The 25,354-nt window shown below is 36.0% G+C and overlaps 1 protein-coding gene across 4 annotated transcripts in view; it reads right to left on the reverse strand.

Annotated features, from left to right (window-relative positions):
- The window catches only part of LOC123718237 (RNA-binding protein Musashi homolog 1-like), a 92,118-nt gene that overhangs the window by 57,086 nt on the left and 9,678 nt on the right, over positions 1-25,354 (reverse strand). Inside the window, exon 2 of one of the 4 annotated variants that reach the window (XM_045674715.1) lies at positions 21,642-21,673. The exons of the other annotated variants lie outside the window; for them this stretch is intronic. The gene's annotated coding sequence lies outside the window, so the exon portion shown is untranslated. The remainder of the gene's footprint in view (positions 1-21,641; positions 21,674-25,354) is intronic. 4 annotated transcript variants of the gene reach the window in all.

Genomic DNA, 25,354 nt, shown 5'->3' on the forward strand with positions numbered 1-25,354 from the left:
GACGGCTTCAAATAATTTGTAAGCGGCTTCTGCAAGATAAGCAAACTCGCTAGACGAGTGTTGCGTGTAGTGGTTTAGTTTGTTTGTTTTTTTTAATAAGCTACTATGTACTACTACAGGTTCTAGGTCTGGGACAACATGAATATTTTCTTCAGCAATGGAAAAGCCAGGTACGAAAAACGTTTACACTCAAATACAGATGTTACATCGCTTGATGGCAATTAATAATTAATTGAGGATCCATCAGACCGTCAGATGGCGTCTGACAGTTGACAGATGACAGATGCGCCACATGCCGACGCACACAAATATCGATCAGTGGAAACATTTTAAAACACAAATTTTTAAATTAATCTCTACAGATTTTCAGAGAAAATCCTTTCGCAAGCAGATTTATTTTAATTGAAGTTAAAGTAATTTTAGTTTGGTTTGAAATTTTAATAAGTTCGTAGCAAACTAGATCGTAACCAGGCCATAAACTAAAAAAATATGTGCACTTCACTCGTGGTAGAAGTAAGTCATCTTTATGACCTTATTTGTTGAAAATTTTTTTAAGTTTAATTGGTTAAGTAAAGTTAAATTAGATAAAGTTTAACAAAAGGCTTTTATTATCAAAGACATATAGTTATTTATACTAAGATTATTACAGAATTTCATTAATTGTAATAGAATTATTATTATCATTGTAATCATTAATATATAGTTTTGTTATTAACGAATGTAATAATTTATGCCCCCCCCCACCTCTTATCAGCAAAAGTAAGCAAAGTCCTCAAAAATATAATAGTATAGTATAAATAAATACTAGCGTATACTTTTTGTAGAAATCCTCTTTAATGCATTTCGCTTTCAAACGTAGACACTGTGTGCGTGTCATATGTGTAAAAAATATATGTATGTAAAAATGAATAATCAAGAAAATCAAAGAGATACTTGATCGGCCCCTAATATTACTGTTTAATTTTGATAAAAACTAAAATAATAGAAGTTTGAAAGTCGTTGACACAAAAAGAGACACACACATAAATTCATAAGATTTAAAGTGGGAGATAATGATAAAGCAAGAATGATACAATGTATAAACATTAAATTAAGTGTAGTAAGAAGTTTTCACTTCAAAAAGTATTTATATAATTCATGATAAATTTAATCTAATTGAATAATTGAACGATGTGTATTACAATCTATACAGATAATGATGTGAAACACAACAGGAAAGAAGTTTTCACTTCATAAAATAAAGCAAAATTAATAGTCTGTTCAACAAAATTTAAAATTAAAAAATAACAGTATTATATATATTTAATAAGAGATTATCGTGTCAAAGGTCAAAATGTCGTCAAAGCAAGAGATTTTTTAAAATATAAGTTTTGTTTAAAAAAAATAGAATTTGTTTTGTTTACATTCATCCGTCCATATCTGTCAGTGCTGTCAGATTTCAGAGTCGACTTAAGCGAACTGTCAGCTGTCAAAATCCAATTTTGACACTCGCGACAGAACATATCATTGGATCCTGATGTTTTATGACAATGTTGGTTCATCAAACTAATTATCGAAAAAAAGTAAATTTTGTTATCATGTTACCAGAATCTGTGCGGACCGTCGTGACGGCCTGCGCTACTTACGGTAATTATGACGTCATTATGGATCGATAGTTAATATGAACGAAACGTAGAGTTTATGATTGTTGCTAGCTTGACTCTTCTGAGAATGTTTTGTGTAAAAAATATGAGTTACACCACCTAGCAGCTAAAACATTGAAGATATTTCCGTTTTTATAGAGAACTACATTGAGATCTTTAGTACATACACAACACTATGTTTATCAGTTGTACCCCGGACGCGTGTTCTAATATATGATCTAAATTTGTGTCTGATGCGCTCGTCGCACGCGCTTGATTTAACCATAGATCATACATAGGGCTGGCGTTTTATTCGTTTATTAAAGTTCACCACATATACAATGCAGTTACAAGATATCTTTTCTAAAATACATGACACTCATGGTGAACATAATCCTAAGCCAGGGCCAGTTACAAACACACATTACACACTTGAAATCTACCTTCTTCATTAATATTTTAATTATTTTTCTTCCTTTTTTTTTGTTATTATTATTATGTGTCTTTCGTTAGTAATAAATTTTTATGTCTACGTCATAAATGTAACAAAAAATTACTAGAAAACAGCGGATTAAGTATCAGCCCACTGCCAAACCACCAAGCTGGATAAGTGTTTTATCTGTAATATTCGCGATGAATACGAATCACTACTCCTAGGTTGATGAATGAATGATGGAATTTGGGAAATTCTGGTGTTTTTCATTTAATTACTTGTATAAGAAACTCCGTACAGTATCATCACTTAACATTTCCTCAGTCCCTGATGGTGTGAGAAGATCCTGTACTACTGAATGCATGTTGTGTAAATAAAACGCGGAAAAGCGTTTAACTCACCGAATTTCCTGTGTAAGTATAAAAGTTTCACTCACCTGTAACAAAAATAAAAAAATTACGACGAATTATTAGCTGATTTAAATCATGACTAGAAAAATAAAAAATGTTCTATAGACCAGGGGCAAACGGCCAGGATGCTCACCAGGGCTCGTAAATGCCTTATAAGAATTGGGACGCTTTTTCAAGGACGTCGAGCTGATATGAATGGAATTTCGTATTGTCTCGACAATGATGACACATTCATCAGCTGGTATAAGTTCGACCAACCCTCAACACATAGAGTGTGAATACGGTATAAGATGCAGACAGCCCTCACATCTCTATGCAACGCCAAGGGATCTTGTGGAATAAGATCAGGAATACTTCTATTGGCTACACTCAGTTGAGGATGGACGTCGACTGGACGTCGTTTCACTGAGCCCAGATAATATTTTTCATTTAATAAATGTAAGCAACTGTTTTCACGTTTTCACGTCCCGTCTCACCTCCCTCGGATGAAACATATAAGTCAAAGTCAAAAATCATTTATACACAACACAATGTACACTTATGAACGTTAAAAAAAATACTGCCAGTTCTCAAATAAAGGGCGTAGAACGGGAGAGAAGAACTGGCAATAAACTCTCCGCCACTCAATCGCCGAGTTTTTTTTATTACACAACGTTTGTAACCATAACACCATGTTCCACATGACATCAGCAGGAGGCATGGTGAAATAGGAGCACGGACATACACTCACGTGGGAACAACACGCAAGTACATAGTCAATAATAACTAACATCACCGCATACACGAATTCAAGTGTTCAATTCAACACCGCATGCAGCTTTAGCCCGTTCACGAGTATCACGCATGGCCATCCATCGGCCCCCTCGCCATATTTTAGGGAGAGGAACAGCTCGCGTCATTTTAAGAGTCTTTCCTCCAACTTCGATTTTGTTCCATTTGCCGTAGAGACTCTTATGCTGTGGGGTAAAAGTGCGCAGGCACAAATTGAAGATTAAAGTTGGCGCTTGGTAGATAGTACTGGTGACTCCAGAGCTGGTGGTTTCCTTAACGAATAAATATCGCAATACAGCGAGGAAATGATGCCAAACTACTATGTAGGTTAAGAATATTAGTATATTTGTGTTGTAAATAAATAAATGATATTTTAATTAAAATATTGATGACGATTGTGCTAGCCCTATCATCAATTCGGTAATAAAATATGAAATACTTCAACTGAATTAATTTAAGCAATTACGCAAACATCTTTTAATATAGATTTTGACTATTCTATATATAACAGTTTATTGGCGGAGAACATATATACCTAGGAGTTCAGGCACCTCTTCGAATTCTTTGCGATTATAACGGAGTAAACAGTGTTATCCTGGATATATTCGGCAGTGGGCTGATCATTGTTTTTTCTCTGCGAATCAAAAATAACTAGTATTTTTTGACGTGGAACTTTTTGATGACAGATGACAACACACAAATGATTGTTTGACGGTGCACATTATTTATTGTTACACAAATAGAACATTGTAATCATAAATTGTTTATAGAGTTTTTTTGCTAGGCATAGACCAGCAGAACAAGGATGATCGCCTTCTTGTATTTGAAGTGAAACTTCTTTAGGCGTATGAGGGTAAACATTTACAAAAACGTCACTAAGAGTGCAGCGTTTTTGACGAAGGAAAGGGAGAGAGCGAAGAGAGAGAGTGAGAAAGGGAGATCGAGAAAAAATACACGCTATTGGTTGATGTATTCGTTTAGTAGTTACATATTAGGACTGTCGCATAACGTATACGGTGTGTAAACAGTGTGAATATAGATATACAAATACAATTATCATATACTGGTATATGAACGATCGTCTATTGGGGCTTTACCTTAGTAATAACTTCATGTGTACTTTGTACACACATTTTTTTAACATTTATGTATACCAAAATGTCATATTATATAAAAGGACTTATTACAAATGCTGTAGATATAGAATTAAATAAATAAAATGTAAATAATACTCCACAAAGGCGTTTTGAAGGCCCGAGTATTTGTTGAACAAATTTTAATTATTATTGAAATTTGTATAAAGATACTAATTATAGACTTATAGGAGCTTATAAAAGATATAAGGCGCCTAGTTACTGGGGCTTCCTTAACGAATAAGTATTGCAATACAGCGTTAAAGGTACACTTTAATAAAATTGTAAATACTTAAAATTAAGACATTTTTTCCACATCATTATTCTAAATATTACATATTGTTACGAAGACGGGTCGACTGCAATGTTTCTAGATTTTTCCACTAGTTAGAGAACTTTTCAGCAGGCTGTAATATGATTTCTGACCGTTTCAGCAGAGGGTCAATCACATATTAGAAAATTGTAATTTCCATAATGTTACCCTAGTTTTCAGGAAGCTGAAATCTTTTTTCAGTCGGTTTCAGAACATGTGTAGTAGAGTGGTGCAGTTTTCAGGAGACCCGTTTTCAGGCGTTATCAGGCCTAGGTATAACCCTTTGATGAAGGAATATTCTAGACCGAACTTTCTAGGTGTGAGACAAGGACGAAATGATACGAGAGAGAGAGAGAGAAGATCAGAACTTTCTCGAAACTAGACTGAGCACTCTAGAACGCCGTACGACAAGGACGGAGCAACGTGCGAAAGAGACAAAGAGTGCGGACGTTCTAGAATTGTGCAATCGCTACTCAGTAGCAAGCCCGCCTAGAAAGTTCTCGAATATTGTTTAGAATTATTCCCAGGGATATATAAGCGAGCCGAAACGTAAGTACAGTGTGAAGTGTGCATAAGTGAAGTAATTAGTGACTGTGTTTTTGTGTGTTAAGTGCATCTCTGCAATTAATTTGTGCCCATAAATTCCTCATTGATTTATCAAGAAATAAACCTTTGAAGAAATCTACGGCATTTTCTATCCGATCCCCTAGCTCGTAACAATATGTACATATTTCTTTATATATTTAGCAGAATTATTTTTTTATGTAACCTTAATGACGTTGTGGTTTACGACATTTTCCTTTGAACAATTGTAATGCATAGGGATGGTAAAACTTGACAAGTTCTTGTCCGTTATCTATACGAATAAATTAACTTTGAATTTCGGGCTGTCAGTGCTTGGACTGCTTTCTTCCTTCAGGTTAAGGAGACACACCTGAGGAGGAGTTGAATAATACCTCTTTACACTAAAATCTTAAATTTCCAATGTAAAACACAGGTCCTAGAAGCACTCCATTCGAGACACTTGCGATAAACCTGGCAAATATTTTCAAAAGCCTAAAAGCATAATCTCGAAACTTGAAAGCTGTATTGTCTACGAGCGGGGGTATGCAAGTTAGATATAACGGTACTTCAAATCACTTTTTGTGATAAACACGATAAACTCAATAAAATATCCAACGATTTTTGTAATATTTTTATTATAAATCGTTTATTTTCAAAGTACATTCATATTGATTAATTAAGAAGCCGCACAATTAGTTACATAAAAATAGCCCTGCAAAGTCATTTATAACTGTTGTGAAAACTTATGGTCTTAATAGTCTCCCTATAATGACACCATGCCTTTTAATATCACCTATCCCTTAAAAGCATTACACGGGTGAGATCTATCACTTCTGGGAAGGTGATTGAATAGTTTGATAGCTAGCGTAACAACTGTTTAAATACATTGTAGTGGAACATACGCTCACAGCCTTGTTGGAATCTATTATGGATTGAACTCGTGTAGATAATATCTGATTATGGTCTAAATACTCTCCCTGAATGACACAAATATCACCTTCCCCTTAAAAACATTACACGGATGAGATCTATCACTTCTGGGAAGGTGATTGAATAGTTTGATAGCTAGCGTAACAACTGTTTAAATACATTGTAGTGGAACATACGCTCACAGCCTTGTTGGAATCTATTATGGATTGAACTCGTGTAGATAATATCTGATTATGGTCTAAATACTCTCCCTGAATGACACAAATATCACCTTCCCCTTAAAAACATTACACGGATGAGATCTATCACTTCTGGGAAGGTGATTGAATAGTTTGATAGCTATATTTATGAATAAATAATATCATTCCTTAGAAAGGGTTTGATGTTTTGGCTTAATGTAATAAATAAATGCGAAGTTCGTGGTTGTAACTTTTATATGTTCTTATGTAGTTGAGAGCAGAGTTGGCCGTGGCATCAACATCCCTGAGGTCGTAGGTTCGATCCTGTGCATTAATGAACTTTCTATGTGCGTTTTTAACACTTGTCCGTACGAAGAAAAACATCGTGAGAAACCCGGCTTAAGACCCAAAAAGAAAAGGTGTTTCAGGCACGGCTCACCAGCTACTTGCGTATTAGATTGACAAATCAAACAGATACAGAAAGCTGAGTCCAGGACCTAAAAAGGATGAAGCGACAATGATTTGATTTTTTATCTACAATATTCAGATATTATCTACACAAAATTATAGATTTCATTGTATAGAACACGCTCCTAACTACTGGACTGATTTAAAAATTTATTTCACCATTAGAACCCTGATGATGATGAACTATGTGCTACGGCGCAGGTTGTTTACGATACCATGTGCCAGAACCAGTTGCACAGATACCCGTTGAATGCGTGACTTTCAGCTGTCTCCGATCTCCTTCTTTGTCTTCTCAGAGTGAGTTCAAAGCTGTGTATCTTACGTATCAATTAGATAAACTACCTTAATTAAACAACGTAAAAATAACATTCTTTTAAACTAAAACTCAACAAAAATACTGTTTTTTCATATGTACTCAATATAATATATTTAATTTCGACATTATCGTATTGGCTTAATAATGCAAAGAAAATCTAGTATGTATGTATTAATGTAAATAAATAATTGTTTTATGAATGAAATTACGATAGCGTACCCAAGGTGTAAATACCAATAAAGATTCCTATGTGCTGCGAAAACCATTGACAATAGAGCAATACTACTGTACTAAAGTTTTATAGAGGACATTCATATCTAGAAAAAAGTTCGCGACACTATATTTCTACCAAAAATTTCTAGAAAGGCTTAGCATCGCTCTACGACCGAATAATTGTGAATACCAATAAAAATACTGAATCGCATACGCTGTGGAAACCATTGACAATAGAGCAAAGTGATGTACTACAGTTTTATAGAGGACATTCGTATCTACAAAAAAGTTCACGACACCACATATCTAACATTAATTCTTTTGCATTTAAAAGTATATTTCTAGAATATCCTTAGGCTATATATCGTGCTACGACCAAATATTGCAGGAGTTAGTGAAATGTAACTATGTCTTATTATAAATGTGAAACATAAATGTAATTTTAATTACCCAGGCGCTAATTAAACGAGGAGACCAGAGCTGAGCTTTCCGTAATGAATAAGTATCGCAATACAGCCAGATAATGCCAGCGTACACTGCCATACTTTTGTAATTCGTTTTCATTTTGTATTTAATTATTATTATTATTATGTTGATTAAGAAATATTACTAGATAAATTATAATAAAATAATTGATAATTCTAGATCCATATCACACGCTCCAATGGTCTTTACGCTTGACTGCGCAAAGCGGATGCGCCCGCTTCGGAAATACAAGATGGCGCCGATCTATAGATCATTTATAGATCAATGACGTTTTATCGATCTGCGGAAAGGGATTTATTGCTTGATTTCAAAGAGAACTCGTAAATGTCGGCCTGGATTTCTCTGATAGATTTCGTTAGTGTGTCAATAATAAAGAGTTTTGTATTATTATATTACTTCTATGGTAGGAAATAAAATTAAAATACAAATTGTTAGGAAATTAGACTAGTAATAATTATAATAAAGACCTTTGTTTCAGGTTTATTTAAATACATTTATATTTTCATAATTCCTAGATACCTAGGATTTTTATTGTCTTCTGTTAACATAGCTTGTATTATTAATAAACTTATAATTATTTTACATAATTTTAAATTACTTTTTTCCGACGTTTCGCGTGCTTTACAGCGTGCGTGGTTACGGTGACTGAAGACAAAAGGTGTTGAATGTCAAAGCATCACATCTGTAGAGAAAGTTGTGTTATCTGTATTTATTTCCCCGGAGTTGATATCGACTAAAAGATGAAGGGTTTTTGCAGAAATGACTCACGCGGATTGTTTGTCCTGGAATTTTAATTTGGATATCCTAGGTATCTGTATGTCCTTTTTTGTCAAAAGCCTCTTTCTAATCTTTTCCTACCTGCACTGTTTCCTTAACCTAGTCCCTCCACCTCCAAAGTTGTCTTCTCCTTTCCGTATATTGTAACTTGGGCACCAGTTTAATACTTTCTTGCTCCACTTTTCTACTCCTCTTTTCCTTTTCACACTTCATTACCTACGGATCTTTAGTTTTTTTGGACACGCAACACACAGAGGTCCAGAAATTTTAGAAAAACTTATCAAGGGACCAGACCTCGCGATAGATCCCCTTCTTGCTATACAGTGAAGGCCCTTACAGGTCCATCACCCAGGGGCTTGCCGAAGACAGGAGACAGTGGCACCACTAACACGATTCAGAAATGAAGAGTGCGACTGAAGGAGGAATATTGTTTATGTGATAGCCTATGTATGTGTGCACTAACAAATGCATGTTCGTTGATAGGACACAGAAGGCTGATCACCTATGTAAACGAATGAAGCACAATGTCTCCCCCATCTCGGTTCATTATTATTCAATTTAGGCGTTAGAACACTGCACAAAGACGCCGCCCGCACAGCCCGACATAACTAATTTTTTACACGAAAGTGTCTAATTGAAATTCCACAATAACGGGCAAAATTATTTATCAAGAAATTTAATAAACTCGGAATATTTCGCGTTTTGACAAGATAGTTGGCAAGATGGCTGAACTTCCGGCGGAACAGGAAATTTATCTTGATGACATCCGCGTCATTCGCTTGTTTTTCACACTGTTTATGTTTTCTTGGATAATATCGAATGTATAATTATATTAAATTATGCTCAGGGTAACAGATATTATTGAATACGTATAAGTTCGCTTCTGGTAGATAGGACCGGTGACAACCAGAGCTGGCGCCTTTCTCGGTCAAAATATCTAATAATCGTAATACTACTATTTAGGTTAAGAAACTTGTTAATGATATAAAATATAACAATGATTGAATATATATAGTTTCTTTAATGTACATTAACGATAGTTATTCACAGACCTATGGAACAATGAATTTGTGTCACCAGGCTCCCTTAACAGACTGCTTAGTACTGTCTCCGAAACAAATGACATTTTATACAATCTCAGAACAATACAAAAACGACGTTTGATATAAAATAACGTCAACACAACTACGGCATTTGCTTGCTGTTATGGTATTATAAATAAATACATAAATGTCGATACGTTTTTAGGTCTTGTTCTCAGATCTGTTTCATGATTTGTCAATCTAACAGGCAGGTTGGTAATCCTCCCCTGCCTGACACGCCCTCGTGTTGGGTCTAAGGCAAGGTTCCCCCTCACGATGTTTCTTCGTCATTTGGTTCGATTACCAGCTGTAAACCAATGGTATTTCTATATGTATGGTGGCACAGGCCGATAAAATACTTGCCAATTTTTTTTTTATAATTGCTACCTCCTCGGTGACTTACGTTCTGGGGCGGAGGAAGCTAAGCTAAAATAAAGTAGCATGTTGTTCTTTTTATTGGGTCAAAAAAACATATATATTGGATGTGGCTGAGGGTGAGTTTTGCTGTTAGGTACAATTCCATTCCCTCAACCGCCTGGACCGCCGCCGCCGCGTCAAACAGTAATAAACACTAAATTCATATCTCGTATTCAAATCTCTCATCCACAAGACTTAAAAATCTTTATCGAAGTTCACATTTACTACTGTTTAACACATTGCAACAACTTAAATAGATTCTACCCTAATTTAGTTTAATAAACAATAAATAATTAAACATCTAATAACAAACAACTTAACCAATTTCTTTTTGACACTGGAAGGACCTAGCGTTTAAGATACAGGCCAGGCCTAGTTTAAACGATAGTGCTCATAGAAGTATATTATGTGTAAGGTTAACCAAAATGAACATTGTAGCTCAACGTTTCGTTGCCTATTGTATGTTTACAACCTTTAGAATATAAGTACAAAATGTAATGTTTTTTGAATCAGGTAAGGTAATTTTTAATTTAATTAATTAGATTGAATCATCATACAGAAATCTGAGGCCCAGAGCTTGAAAGGTTGCAGCGCCATTATTTTTTAAATATGAATTAACTATTATCATAAATACAATAGTGTTATAAATGAATTTTCGTTTTTGTTCATTCACAATCTTCATACCCATTTTCCTTTGAGTGAATTAAACTCCAATAATGCGTAAGTCATGTATCTGGGTCCCATCGGAAAAACTTTAATGAGTGCGGAAAAGCTTCGCTCCACTTATCTGTTAGCTCTTTATGTTTGTTAACATTTTTTTATAGAAAAGGCAAACGCGGCAGGCGTCTCATCGGCCGCCCATGGACACTCAATGCTCGAGAGCCAGCCAAGAGATCACGCTGCTCGGAAAGGGATAGGTCGTCGGCGATTCGAACCGCTCTTCGTTGAATACGATCAAGTGGTAGGAGCTGGTACTGGGCGGGACCCAGAGGTGAGAAGAGCTCCATGTGGTGCGGAATTTGCGCTTTTCAATGGACTGTATGTGTCTACAGTGTCATCTTTTTAATCAATTACAACCTTGTCTTGAGTCACCGTAACCACGCACGCTGAAAAGCCCGCGAAACGTCGGAAAAAAATTTAAATTATGTAAATAATTATAAGTTTATAATAATAGTAAATTTTCCCTCCTAATAATCATTCAATCCGTTCAAAAAGTGTTTTTCTTAATGACAACTATTATGGGGCTGTGCGTCTTCGGGCCGTGTTCTAACGCCTAAATGGAATAATAATGAACCAAAGGGGCAGATGGGGCAGACCGTGTGTGTTCATTAATTTAAATACATAAATGCTTAGCCTTCTGTGTCGTATCAACGAACAAGCATGTATTACACACATACATAGGCTATCATTTTCAAAGATGACAGATGTCAGAAATCTTTCTAATCTAAACACATAAAAATATAGTATTAACAATATTCTTTATGTAATAATTAAAGAAATTGAAACGTTTGGTCCCTGTGGCAGTTTCCACTGGCAGCATTTCCTTGGTGTTTTGAGATACTTTTTCGTTTTTGTGGTCACCTAACAGACGCAAATTTAACTAGCCAAATGTTGTTAAACTTTTTAAAGCTGTTTAATGACAATATTGGAGGCACTAAGAGAAGAAAAAGAATGACAATTTGAGCAGTGTTGGTCTATGTGCACATGCAACACACGCTCTCGTAAGGAAGTGAGGAAAGAGGCCAACTACGGCGTGTGTCAGGCACAGGAGGCCTATCACCTACTTGCCTATTAGAACAGTTCTTTGTCTTACAAACAATTTGTATGACTCAAAACTTGGCAATTAAAAAGAGTGGCGGAGAGTTTCTTGCCAGTTCTTTTTGCGCATTGTACGCCTTTAACTTGCGGACTGGTAGTAAATGTAACTAATCTGATGAGGTTCACAAGTCTACTTGGTTACCGATATGATGAAAGTTAGTTTGAGATTGATCACGGAACACATACTGAAATCTGAAGACCTTAAATGTTGCACCGCTATTGGTGTATGAAAATTATCAACAAAAGTTTAACTACATTTCAAACTTTTCGATAACATATAGTTTTTAACACAGTTTTCGAAAATTTGATCTGTCTCAATAGAGTAATCGTGATCGAACATTACTATAAATGTCACATATTTCCCACGATAAGGTCGCGATTTGGGCGTGGTTTTGCATTAAGAGCAAATCAATAGAATATGCCACGTCTGAAGGGACCTCCACCACATCCGTAGGCACTAGATTAGACTCCCAAGAAGCCCTGGCGACGCTCAGTTGAGGCCAATCAATCAGTGAAGTTAAGGCCCTATTGCTACATCAGTGTCTCGGGGTGGACTTCGGTACGCAATGGAGAGCTGGAGCGCTGAGGCGCGCCGGCCCCTAATAACAATTAGTAATGTAAAACTTTAAATTAATATAATTTTATCATTTTTTTTTCTGAAATGTATTACTTGGCTTGCGATAAAATATATCGTGTAAATTTCAAAATCATGTTCTATACACATTTTCGTCATAAAATGAATACAAAGTATCAAAAATTGGCTATGTTTGGATTTTTTTTCTATCGAGCGAAGTTATTTAAATCGTGTATCGATCTTTCAAAATGGATACATTAACTACTCAACTGCACCATATATTTTTTCCATTCGCCATACTACAAGAAACGATGACAAAAAATGGAAAGAAACAATGTACTTTTTTGGAGTTTGGCGACCAATCCGGTCCTTAATGCATGTCTAAAGGAAGATGGCGGCCGCTCTCGGCCCCATCTAGGGTGATTTATTTATCAAACAATACATCATATAAACAGTCTACAGTATATAATACAGATATAATATTTATTACTAAGGAAACACATAAACAAAAATTATACGTAATAAAAACTTGTGGAAAGAAAAAAGGTAAATTTTAAGTGTGTAATGTGTGTGTTGTGGTTGTAACTAGCCCTGGATCAGAATTATGCTGTGGTGGTTGTGGTGGCGATATCACTTAACATCAGGTAAGCCAGGCCCGTTTGGCTTCTGTTATTAAAAGTTCGTCCAAAGTACACATGTCAGAAGCTTCTTTGTAAATTAATTATTAGTAAGGTAAAAGCCCCAATAGATGTTCATGTACCACTATATGATCGCTCCATGTATTTGTATATCTATATTCACACTGTATACACACTGTATACGTGCTAATGATAATCTAAATAAATAATAAAAAACTGCGTTTACTCTACAAGACGTTATGCGACAATGTCATCTAAAGTTCTTATATGTAACTACTAAACGAATACATCAACCAACAGCGTGTGTTTTATCTCTATCTCCCTTTCTCACTCTCTCTTCGCTCTCTCCCTTTCCTTCGACAAAAACGCTGCACTCTTAGTGACGTTTTTGTAAATGTTTACCCTCATACGCCTAAAGAAGTTTCACTTTAAATACAAGAAGGCGATCATCCTTGTTCTGCTGGTCTATGCCTAGCAAAAAAACTCTCTATTAACAATTTATGATTACAATGTTCTATTTGTGTAACAATAAATAATGTGCACTGTCAAACAATCATTTGTGTGTTGTCATCTGTTTCAGTCCATCATGTTTTGGACACTTGCCATTCTCATCATAAAACCTTCGGTAGCATTAGTAATTACTAACCTGGTTGATACAACTTTAACCTCTTTAACATTTAACATTTGACGATGTCTTTACGATTGGTGCTTCTGTTTTTTGTGTCACAGAACTGATGTTAAGTGGTAGCCATGGACACTGAATGCCAGAAGGCTCGCGAATGCGTTGACGGCCTTTTAAGAATTGGTACGCTGTTTGAAGGATCCTAAGTTGAATTGGTTTGGAAATCCTTCAATGGGCAGCTGGTTCCACATAATGATGGACCATGGATGAAGGACCCAAAGTCGAATTGATTTGGAGATACCTACCACCCATGGACACTGAATGCCAGAAGGCTCGCGAATGCGTTGACGGCCTTTTAATAATTGGTACGCTGTTTGAAGGATCCAAAGTCGAATTGATTTGGAGATACCATCTACCATCCGTGGACACTCAAAAGGCTTGGAAACGCCTTTAATGAATTGGTACGATTTTTTATTGAAGAACCTTAATTCGAATTGATTCAGAAATACTTCAGGTTCCACATAGTGTTGGAGAAAAATACGTTAAAACTCTCAGTTGTGGATTTCGAGGTGATGCTTTTCATATAAGTCCGTTAGTTAGAACGTCATGTCCAGCTCCACATTATTATCAAATTCATTTACATATGAACATACGTTCTTTCATACTCGTATATATTTTCACAATTGGTTATAAGTCCTGGGTGTTCTATCACAACCAATAAACCCTTAAACTCCTGAGGCAGTCTGATTAAACGTTGGGCGAGAACGGATCGCTACCACCAACAGATAAGCTTCATATATATAGCTTCGCAAAAAGAAACAACATTTTTGAAGTGAAACTTCTTTAGGCGTATGAGGGTAAAATTTTGACGGAAACGTCACGAAGATGTGCAGCGTTTTTGACGAAGAGTAGGGAGAGAGCGAAGAGAGAGAGTGAGAAAGGGAGATTGAGATAAAACACACGCTGTTGGTTGATGTATTCGTTTAGTAGTTACATATAAGAACTTTAGATGGCTATCGCATAACGTCTTATACAGTTAACGCAGAGTTTTTATTTATTTATATCATCATTAGCACGTATACAGTGTGAATATAGATATACAAATACATAGAGTGATCATATACTGGTTCAGGATCTATTGGGGCTTTTACCTTAGTCATAATTAATTTACAAAGAAGTTTCACTTCTGACATGTGTACTCTGTACACAAGCACGCACAAGAAGGGTAGTCAAACCCCATCGACTCTTTTAGTTGGTGCATCGTCGCTGTTTATGGAAGGAGTATGATCCCTTTAAAGTATAGGAGGAATCTCCCACTGACTCCTACCGATTCCATAATTCATAATAAAGAAAATGTCTTGTAATGCGGATCGTGGTAAATCGTCCAGCATAATTAAAGTTTATTATCAAATTGAATAAAAAAAACACAATTTGTGATTCTATTAACACCTTTTGTAAAACTACGACAGTTTTGTTTCGTCACGTTGTTGTCACCCAGTTTTTATATATATTTCGTTTTAAATACTCCACTGGAATGAAGCTATTGTTGGGCTTAGAAGTACTAATTTTAACAGAAACATATAATGAGATAATGTTATATAATATCTATTTAATTTATATTTAAGTTCAATGTAGTTTTTAACAAAAAAAAAACAACTTTCGCAATCATAACAATAAGTAATTCATTTTCTTTTTTATTTCGAATAGATTTTCGAAGGTTTTTTCTCGATCTATCGTTCTTTCCAACAAAAAAGAATCATCAAAATCTGTTAATAAACCACGAAGTTATCCACGAACAGAAAAAAGGGTCGAATTGAGACTACCTAGAAAGATTGAGACTTTTGATACAATATCGATATTAAACCCTAATAATAGGTTGCGGATCAACTATAAAACAAATTATTTATTTATTTATTTATTGTATAAGTGTTCATAATATAAAGGAAGTTGATGTGGTGGAAACACAAACTGTGAACAGTTTTTCTATCCACCAGGACGTCGAACATAATTAAATCATTAACACACATATATATATACTAAGGCCAGTGACATATAAACTGTAAATTTATAACAATCAAACCATTCAAACGATTTAAAATTGCCCACCAATAAAAGATCCCACCAGAATATCGCTTTCTATAAATGCGAAGCGAGCGAGCGAGCACTCCTGCTCTTAATGGAACGCGAACCTAAATACGCCTGCTTTCTTAATTAAAACTGGCAATAGTGTCGTATATTCTCATTAAGGATCTTTACAACTAATATAGACACATTGAAGATTAAAATTAAACTAAAATTAACAAATAATTTAAAGGAAAGAATCAAATACAATTAGTTATCTTTATCCTAACCCAGCATTGCACGGCTGTGTTGTGTATTTACGTATTTATTATCAACGTTAACATCGCTTCTACGAAGCGTATTTCCTTTAGTTTTAGTTGCATGTTATTCTGAGTTTCATTTTAATTATTAATTATGCACTTTTTGTACTTTACCCTGTAGGCTTTGTCTCCCATATCAGGGTTGCCTGGAAGAAATCGCTTGGTAAGACTTAATTTTGGTTTTTTGTTTGTATAATTATGTTTATTATGGTAACAAAGTATAAATAAATAAAAACGAATGAAACACAATTTTGTATTACGCACGGACACATACAACTACCACTAATTGTGGAAAATTGAAAGAAAGTAGGTATTAAGAATATTCATAGAGAAAAATCCCCTGCATCATGAGCACCACTTAGTTAAATGTATGAAATTATTATGGATTTTTGCATTTCGTAAATATTTGAACCTTTTTGTATGTCTTCATATTTGGCTATATATTTAGTTATATAGTTTATATCATCTGTAGGATTACGATATTATATTCAATGAATAAATTAAGAGTACTCCATCCGTGCCCCACTTTGACCTCTAACCTAAGTTTAATCAATTTGATTAAATCCATTGCCAAGATTTACACATATGTCACAATTTGGCAATATGAGCCTTTGGACGGTATCACCTAACATTTTGTTCCCTTTGGAGTCGAGTCACTAATTAAAGATTTAAGTTGGGATGCTTTCCAAAAAAAATAAGTGTGTATGTACTACTGTATACACGTAAGGAGTGAATCTTGTTTTTGACCTTATTTTTCGAAAAATGATCTACTATATGCGAGTTTACAGAAATTGGTTAAATAAACTTAAATTAGATTAAGATTAACAAAAGGCTTTTATTATCATAGACATGAATACAAATATATAATTTAATTAATTGTAATAGATTTACTATCATTGTAATCGTTGATATATATTTTTGTTATAAAGATAATTCAACCCCCTGACACCACTAATCTTATTTTTTTTTTTGTATGAGGTGAAAATGCGCTTGCGCAGACCCGCGCCAAGGATATCGAGCTTGACGCGGGGACTGTGGGGCTAGGTCTACACTCAAATCCCTCTCACACACACACTCAAAATACCACTAACCTAACCAGGTTAGGTTAGTGGTGTGCCTAACCTAGTCAGAAGATTGAAAAGGAAAAAACCATTTGAACTAGTGAATTAGTGTTAGTACTTTAATATTAAGTGCTAAACAGTGAATGGAAAAAAAAATTGAACACAAGAACAGAATGTCTGCCCTTTAATAGAGTGTGTTATTGGACACTTACTTATGATAACAATTCTTTTAGTAAATTAGGTTAGACTTAAATTACTTATTAGTCTTAAGTTAGGCTAGATCGTAATGTTCCATCATGTCGTAGTTAAGACACATGATTAAAAAAAAAACACAAAAAAATTAATGGCTTCAAATCTCTTCAAATCAACCGCGGTCAACAAGAATGGCGCGTAACGGAAAATGTGACGCGAAATTGTTTCACAACGCCGCAAAAGAAGTTTCACTTCAAAAAACAATAACTAACCTTAAAGTATAATAACTAAAATATATTAACTGGAATCCCTTTCGTCAAGTTTCCAAAGGCCTCGATTAATAGACTTCTTTGTCAGAGGTCTATAAGTTAGTTTTTGTTGTTGTCTTAGTTATAAGCTCATCTTTTAATTACATTGTTACCTTTCAAGTTATATTTGAACTTAACCGCCACGAACTTAATTCGTTAATCGACACAAAACATCAATGGCGCTACAACCTTTTTAGGTCTGGGCCTCTGTATCTGTTTCATGATCCAAATGATCATTAATCGAATAGGGAAGGTGAACAGCCTTCTGTGCCTGACACACACCGTCGACTGTTTGGGTCTAAGGCAAGCCGGTTTCCTCACGATGTTTTCCTTCACCGTTCGAGGTAAATGCGCACATAGAAAGAAAATCCATCGGTGCACAGCCGGGGATCGAACCTACAACCTCAGGGATGAGAGTCGCACGCTGAATACTGTAAATATGTATTTGACGAAGTTATTACGACAACATATACTGACCTTAGTGTGGAAACTATAATTATATTAAAATAATAAAAGTAAAAAACCTCCCGAACCGGAAAGTATAGACTATGACACAGAGTAATTGTTTATAGAGATGTCAAACGTAATATTACTTTATACTCCAGGCCTCCAGAGCAATATAAGAATGATGAGCTCTTCTCCACGTGTCCCGACGACACCAAGGCAGGAACCGCGGCTTCGACCGCTGGTCGCATTGCTGGGCGTTCCCCGGTTACCCCGGGGAGCTTGACCGCGAGCCGCCAGTCTAGCACGGACTACGACACTAGGGCCAAGTTGAGATTACTCCTTGGCCCTCACCACAGGACTGACAGCTCGGACATGACCCCAACATCGGCTGCGCACAGCGAATAGAGCCATGTCTTCTCGTACGCTGCAGCGCTGCAAGTACTATAACACCGCCGCCTTCCCGCCATGTATCAGCAGGGCGCGACCAAGAACACGACCCGAAGGGGGCATATGCCCCGAACCGACCTAAACACCCCCCTCGCGACAGCTACACGAGCTTTATAAGGAAACTAATACATCCCTGTTCTAACACTTGTAACGGTGGAGGAGGTGGTTGATTAATTTACGTTTAGCGAGAGTTGTGCAGATCAGTGATAATTCTTTAATTTCCTTTAATTTGCAAAAACGAATACAATTTCGATACAAAGTTTATCATAGTACAACATATGAGAATGACTTCCTAAAATCGTTTTTGTAATGTATTATTATAAACCCAAAGTCAAAAGTAAAAATCATTTATTCATATAGATAACACAATGTACTTATGTGTCAATAAAAATAAATATACAATAAATGCTTCCAATTGTACATTTACTGCCAGTTCTCAAATCAAGGGCCTTAAACGGAAGAGAAGAACTGGCAATATACTCTCCGCCACTCTTCTTATCACCAAGTTTTGTTTTACACAACGTTTGTAAGGAGCCAATCAAACCAAATAAAGTAATAAACATTTTCGCTTTTTAATAACCTCTGTACATAATCGCTCTATTCAGGTAATGAACCAGCTCGTGCGTTGACCCCGCCCGAGGACAAATGCAGCATACACGTTTACGCTGATTTTGATTTTGTTTACAAATCGTAAGAAATGTATTAAAATTGCGATTATTTTTATATAAATCCATACTCTACTGAGACATTTAACTTATTAAGTAATTTCAAATTAACCATATTTACTGAAAGAAACTACTTTTTGTAGGTTACTAGGCGAATGTTGTTTTGACATGTATATTATTTCCAGAAAACATTATTTTTAGCTCAATAAAAAGAACCTACTATAATAATAAAAAATAGGGGTTGATCGTACAGGGGTGTCAATACACCCCTAGTGTTTTGTATGCTGTATCATAAAAAAAAACAGAAAAGTGTCTAAAAAATAAAAGAAAATTTTTGAGGGGCACTTAGGAGTTTGAAAGATAGATAGTAACAATTACTCAGGCTTACTGAATATGCATAAACAATTCATAAGCATCGGTCTAGTCGTTTTGGAGGAGTATGGGAAATAACAAATTTATATATATAGATATAGGTCTGGGCCTCAGATATCTGTATCTGTTCCATGATTAGCCAAACCTGACACACGCCTTCGATTTTTCTAAGGATGTTTTCCTTCACCATTCGATTGAATATTGAATACGGACATAGAAAGAAAATCCATTGGTGCACAGTTAGGGATCGAACCTACGTCCTTAGGGATAAGAGTGATGCCACAAAGTGTCCAATAACACTACACACAGTCTCTATTAAGTTACACAGCACTTGTGATATATTTTTTCACTTAGCACGGTTTAGTTTAACGCGCAATAGCACTCACTAGAATTATTTTACCAGAACTAAAATCTAAATCTAAAAAGGCTCGTTCAGGTGTGGTAAGATTCAAGGATGTTGATAGCGGCTGCGCAAGCTTCTGGCACAGGACAAGACAAGAGGAGCACCAAGTGAAGAGGAATCTAAAGATGGCCTGCTTTCTTGTTAAGTGTATTGCAGATATACAAAATGGGATTATATTAAAAATATGTAGGCAATTTTATTTATTCATGCCTTCCGAAGGCAAGCAAGGGTCTCTACCAGGGTCCTTTCTCGCTTCATCCACTTGACATTCATGCTGGTGGATTGATAATTTTGGCTTAGTGGCTTCAGTATCCCAGAGGTCGTAGGTTCGAGCCCCGGCTGTGCACCAATTTTCTTTCTATGTGCGTATTTAACATCGCTCGAACGCTCAAGGATAACATCGTGAGGAAACCGTCTTGCCTTAGACCCAAAAAGTCGACTGGCCCATTAAATCTGAGGCCCAGACCTAAAAAGGTAGAGCTATTGATTTATTTTTATTTTTAATACTTCTTTAGAAAGTTGTGTAAGACATAAACTTGGCGATTAAAAAGAGTGGGTGAGACTTTATTGCCAGTTCTTCTCTTCCGTTCTACGCCCTTTTGAGAACTGGCAATAAATGTAAAATTGGAAGCATTTATGTATATTTTTTTGACGTTCAGAAGTGTAAATTGTTACCTATATAAATAAATGATTTTTGACTTTGACTTTAACTAAGTTTTTAGTGCCTGTGTAACTTACAGGGAACAAAGTTAATGAAATTGTTTTAATTTTGGTCAAAGTATTATTTTTACTATGAGTTAGGTATATGTTGATAATAAATCAATATTTCCAAAAATATATTTAAAACGCGAATGACATTATGTTTTTTATGAATAAGGCGGTATCTGTATGAGGAACTGGATACAAGTACATCATGATAACATCTTTTCGTAACTGTGTGTTGGTATACTGTAGATAGTCAACAAATGAACAAAACAGAACAATGACTGGCTCCATGGTCTTTGTCATGGCCAGTTCAATGACCTTTATTTATATATCGCTCTCGAATATAATTTAATATATCTAAAAATAGATTTCAAAGGCCAGTTATGAGCAGTGTTGGCCTTGTGGCTTCAGCTCTCATAGGTCGTAGGTTTGATCCCCGGCTGTACACCAATGGACTTTCTCATGTGCGCATTTAACATCCGCTCGAACGGTGAAGAAAAACATCGGCTTGCCTCAGATGCAAGTACAGGAGGCTGATCACCTACTTGCCTATTAATAATAGGCTCGAAGTACTAATCTTGCACTGAAGTCGCGAGCAGAAGCTAGCCATGGTGGCTGGGCCTCAGGTTTCTGTATCTCTTTCATGATTTGTCAATCTAAAAGGCAAGATGGTGATTGGCCAAACGCCATCGAGTTTGAGGCAAGCCGGTTTCCTTACGATGTTTTCTTCACCGTTCGAGCGAATGACGAATAGGCACATAGAAAGAAAAACCAATGGTGCACAGCTGGATCGAACGAACGAGGGCTCAGGGATGAGAGTCAGACACTGTAGCCACTGGCCCTACACTGTACTTGGAGACACGACAAAAGCTTTAATAAAATTAAAAGACTCACCAAATTTCTATTAATTGTAAAAATTCACTGACCTGAAACAAGAGAAAACGTAAAAAATCGAAAGAAAACCTTATTAGTATAATATATATGTACACATATACGACCTACGAAGGAAACGTTTGTTCAAACTAATCTTAATGTAACTTGTGACTTAGCACGAACTGTCAAAAACTATTTTTGACGTACAGACGTCCAGGGGTACCAAATACAGCAGACCTCTTAAATTTGACATTTAAAACATTGCTCGTTTGGACTCCGCATGTATTGTATGTATAAATACACATTTTCTTTATAAAATACTGTATAACATCTAGGAGGCAAGGAGGGGTACAAATATTAAACACAAAACCAACACAAGGCCTACTATCTGCTTAGTATTGCGGGGGATTGTGAGCAACGCTCGCGCTTTTCAAGATTTGTTTGTACATGTATTCACTGTAGCGATGCTGTATATCATATATTACGTTATATAATTTTTTTTTGTTTATAAATTATATTTCCGAAATGTTTTATTTGTATACGTCAAGCTAAAGATATGTTTATACCTTTTCGTATACATGTATTGCATCTTTGGCTACATATAATTGTTTTTAATATAATATTTACGCACATGATTACTGAATAAGTAAATCGCAATTTTAATACTGAAACCATAACATTATTATATATACCATTTCATTCACAGAGCAGTAACAAATATTGTTAGTCGTCGTTTTGATTTTTAATTTTAATCTGTCAATTTTAACAGGATATATTATAAATAGCTGTACATCTGGCGATTATCCAAAACAAACGACACCGCGTACGGTTTGAATGATGGATAGTGGAGAGAAATATCATAAATTAATTCATAACCTATTTTTAAGGCCAAAGGCCAAATTTAAGCCCGCCATAGCGGAATATTCCAATTTCCGTCCGTCACCGACCAAGGAGTTCAGGCTCTCATTCGAATTCTTCTCGAATATAACCGAATACACATTATTTACCCTAATTGTCACATCATAATATATTGTAGAAGGCGCAACAACCTTCTTAGGTTTGGGCCTCAGATTTCTGTATATATTTCGTGATATTTTTTTATTTTAATAGGCAAGTATACCGTCAACTTTTTGGGTTTAAGGCAAGCCAAGGATTTCTTTCACCGTTCGAGCGAATGTTTACGCGCACATGGACAGTCCATTGGTGCAAAGCCGGTGATCGAACCTACGACTAAGTTAATAGTAAAGTTAAAAAGGCATTTAGGAGCCAGAGACATCAACGAAATACGCCACCGCTCTCTTGCCTCTGTCAATGTTCCAGCCATTTTGGATCCAACAGGCATCGCTAGAGTCGATGATAAGAAAGATGGGAAGGGCTTTGGGATGCTACTTGTTTAGACCGGTCCCACCTCCCTCCCTGGCGCGTTCGTAGAATTCGATTTTGTTCCCTTTGAAGAAAAGACTCCTGGGCCTTGGGGTTCAAGTGTTGGCTTATTGAAGATTCGTGTTGGCGCCTGATTCTACCGGAGACCACAGAGCTGACTCCTCACAGTGAAGCGAGGAAATTCCAGCATTTATATTTTCTATTTATACATTTTTAATAATTAAGGTTCGAAATATTATAAATACTGTATGTGTGTTGCAAACTTTCTTGTTTCTGTTACCTTTGAAGTTGTTAACTAAGTCATAAGTTTGTGTATCTAGCCATTGAACGGAAATATCAAAATGTTTCGTCATGTAAAAACTACACCAGTATAACCATAAATGAGAACAGTCATTCAGAACGCTTTCGCCTTGATCCCTTTAGTAAAAAAACAGTCGGACGGGAATCAATAAAATCTGTGAAGGCGATTTGGACTGCCCCATCAGAGTTAAATTTTTTCCCTTGCAAGAAGTTGTCCAAATTTCGAAAAAAGTGGTAATCTGTTGGAACAAGGTTCGGGGAGTACGGAGGATGTCTTAGACATTCCAATTAAAGCTCTTCTAATTTGGTAGTTGTTCAGTGTGTGGTCTAGGGTTGTCGTGAAGTAGCAGTGGCGTGGAGCGATTGGCCAGCCTAGGTTATTTTGTCGCTAGCTTTTCCATCATGGTTTGCAATTGCTGACAATAGACATCAGCCGTAATAGTCTGGCCAGATTTGAGAAAACTGCAATGAACAATACCGGCACTAGTCCACCAAACGCTTACAAGTAATATTTTTAGGGTTAATTTTCGCTTGGGGCAGGATTTGGCTGGCCGGCCAGGATCTAACCATTGCGCTGAGCGCTTCCGATTATCGTAAAGAATCCATTTTTCATCACAGGTAATGATTCGGTTTAAAATACCTTCATTATTGTGCCGGTTCAGTAATATAACGCAGCAGTCGACGCGCGTTTGCCGGTTTGCATCAGTCAATTCGTGAGGTACCTTTCAAGCTTTTTAATCATCCCAATTTGCTTCAAGTGAATTAAAACAGTTTTATCACTAACACCGCAGCAGACGCACACACAATAGCCTTCAATACTTCATTATCAACTTGGGTCTCGGGCCGTCCACGGGGCTTGTTCTGCAGGTCGAAATTTCCAGAACGAAAAAGTTGGAACCAAAAACGAACTGTGTTTTCTTTTGCAACATGACCGCCATACACACCATTCACCCTTCGAGTCGTTTCCGCAGCAGTAGTGCCACGGCGGAACTCGTACTCGTAAATAATGCGATACTTTCAAGTTTTCCATTTTGTAAAATGAGTGACGCAAACAGAAAAAAACAGAAGAAAAAAACAAATGAATGACGGTCATCGAAGCACAAATACATGAGTAAATAGCTGTACTAATTTGAATTTAAAATTCCTAACCAAAGAGGAGGTATTTGAGGTCAAAGTGGCCAGAACGACAAAACGCCAATTTCATATGTAAGGACCTAATATATTACAACGACCTTTGGGGTAGGTATTCCTCTTCCCTCAGGCTAGCCTGGAATAAAAATAATTCGAGACATCTCAAAACCACTCGGCGAACTCAAAAAGCGTAATAATTGGAGACGGAATAAACATAATTGAGTCAAAGCGAGGACGTAGTTGACACACTGCGACAATTTCAAAAAGAAAAATGGGTTACTATTTGCCGTCTTCGTAAATAATGTTAGTTGCTTCCTACTTATTAGCTGGCTTCAGAATGTAAGTGCGTGCTCCTACTTCACCATGCCTCCTGCTGACAGAGGATCCGTGTTATTAATTACTTGATATATCACGTGGAACATGGTGTAATGGTTGCAGCTCCTTACAAACGTTGTGCAAAACAAAAACTTGGCGATAAAAAAGAGTGGCGGAGAGTTTATTGCCAGTTCTTCTCTTCCGTTCTACGCCCTTGATTTGAGAACTGGCAGTAAAAGTAGAAGCATTTCGTATACATTTCTGTTTTTGACGTTCATACACTTATGTGTATAACGTCAAAATAATACAGTGTGTTATCTATATTAATAAATGATTTTTTTTAGCTACTGTGACCCTTAAAAACCTTCACGAATCATTCTAGATATTAGTGAAAACATTTCATTTAATATTCTTAACCTTTATAGTAATAATAACAAAATATTAAAAACAAAATTTATGCAATTTTAAAAAGCTTGGTCCCTGTGGCAGTGTTCCTTTAACGCTGGCATTTCATACTTATTCTTTAAGGAAAGCACCAGCTCTGTGGTCACCGATAGTGCCAGGCGTCAACTTAAATCTTTAATTATCGAATGTCTAAACTGCTA

This window comes from Pieris brassicae, chromosome 14, assembly GCF_905147105.1.
Source record: "Pieris brassicae chromosome 14, ilPieBrab1.1, whole genome shotgun sequence".
Classification (NCBI taxonomy): domain Eukaryota; kingdom Metazoa; phylum Arthropoda; class Insecta; order Lepidoptera; family Pieridae; genus Pieris; species Pieris brassicae.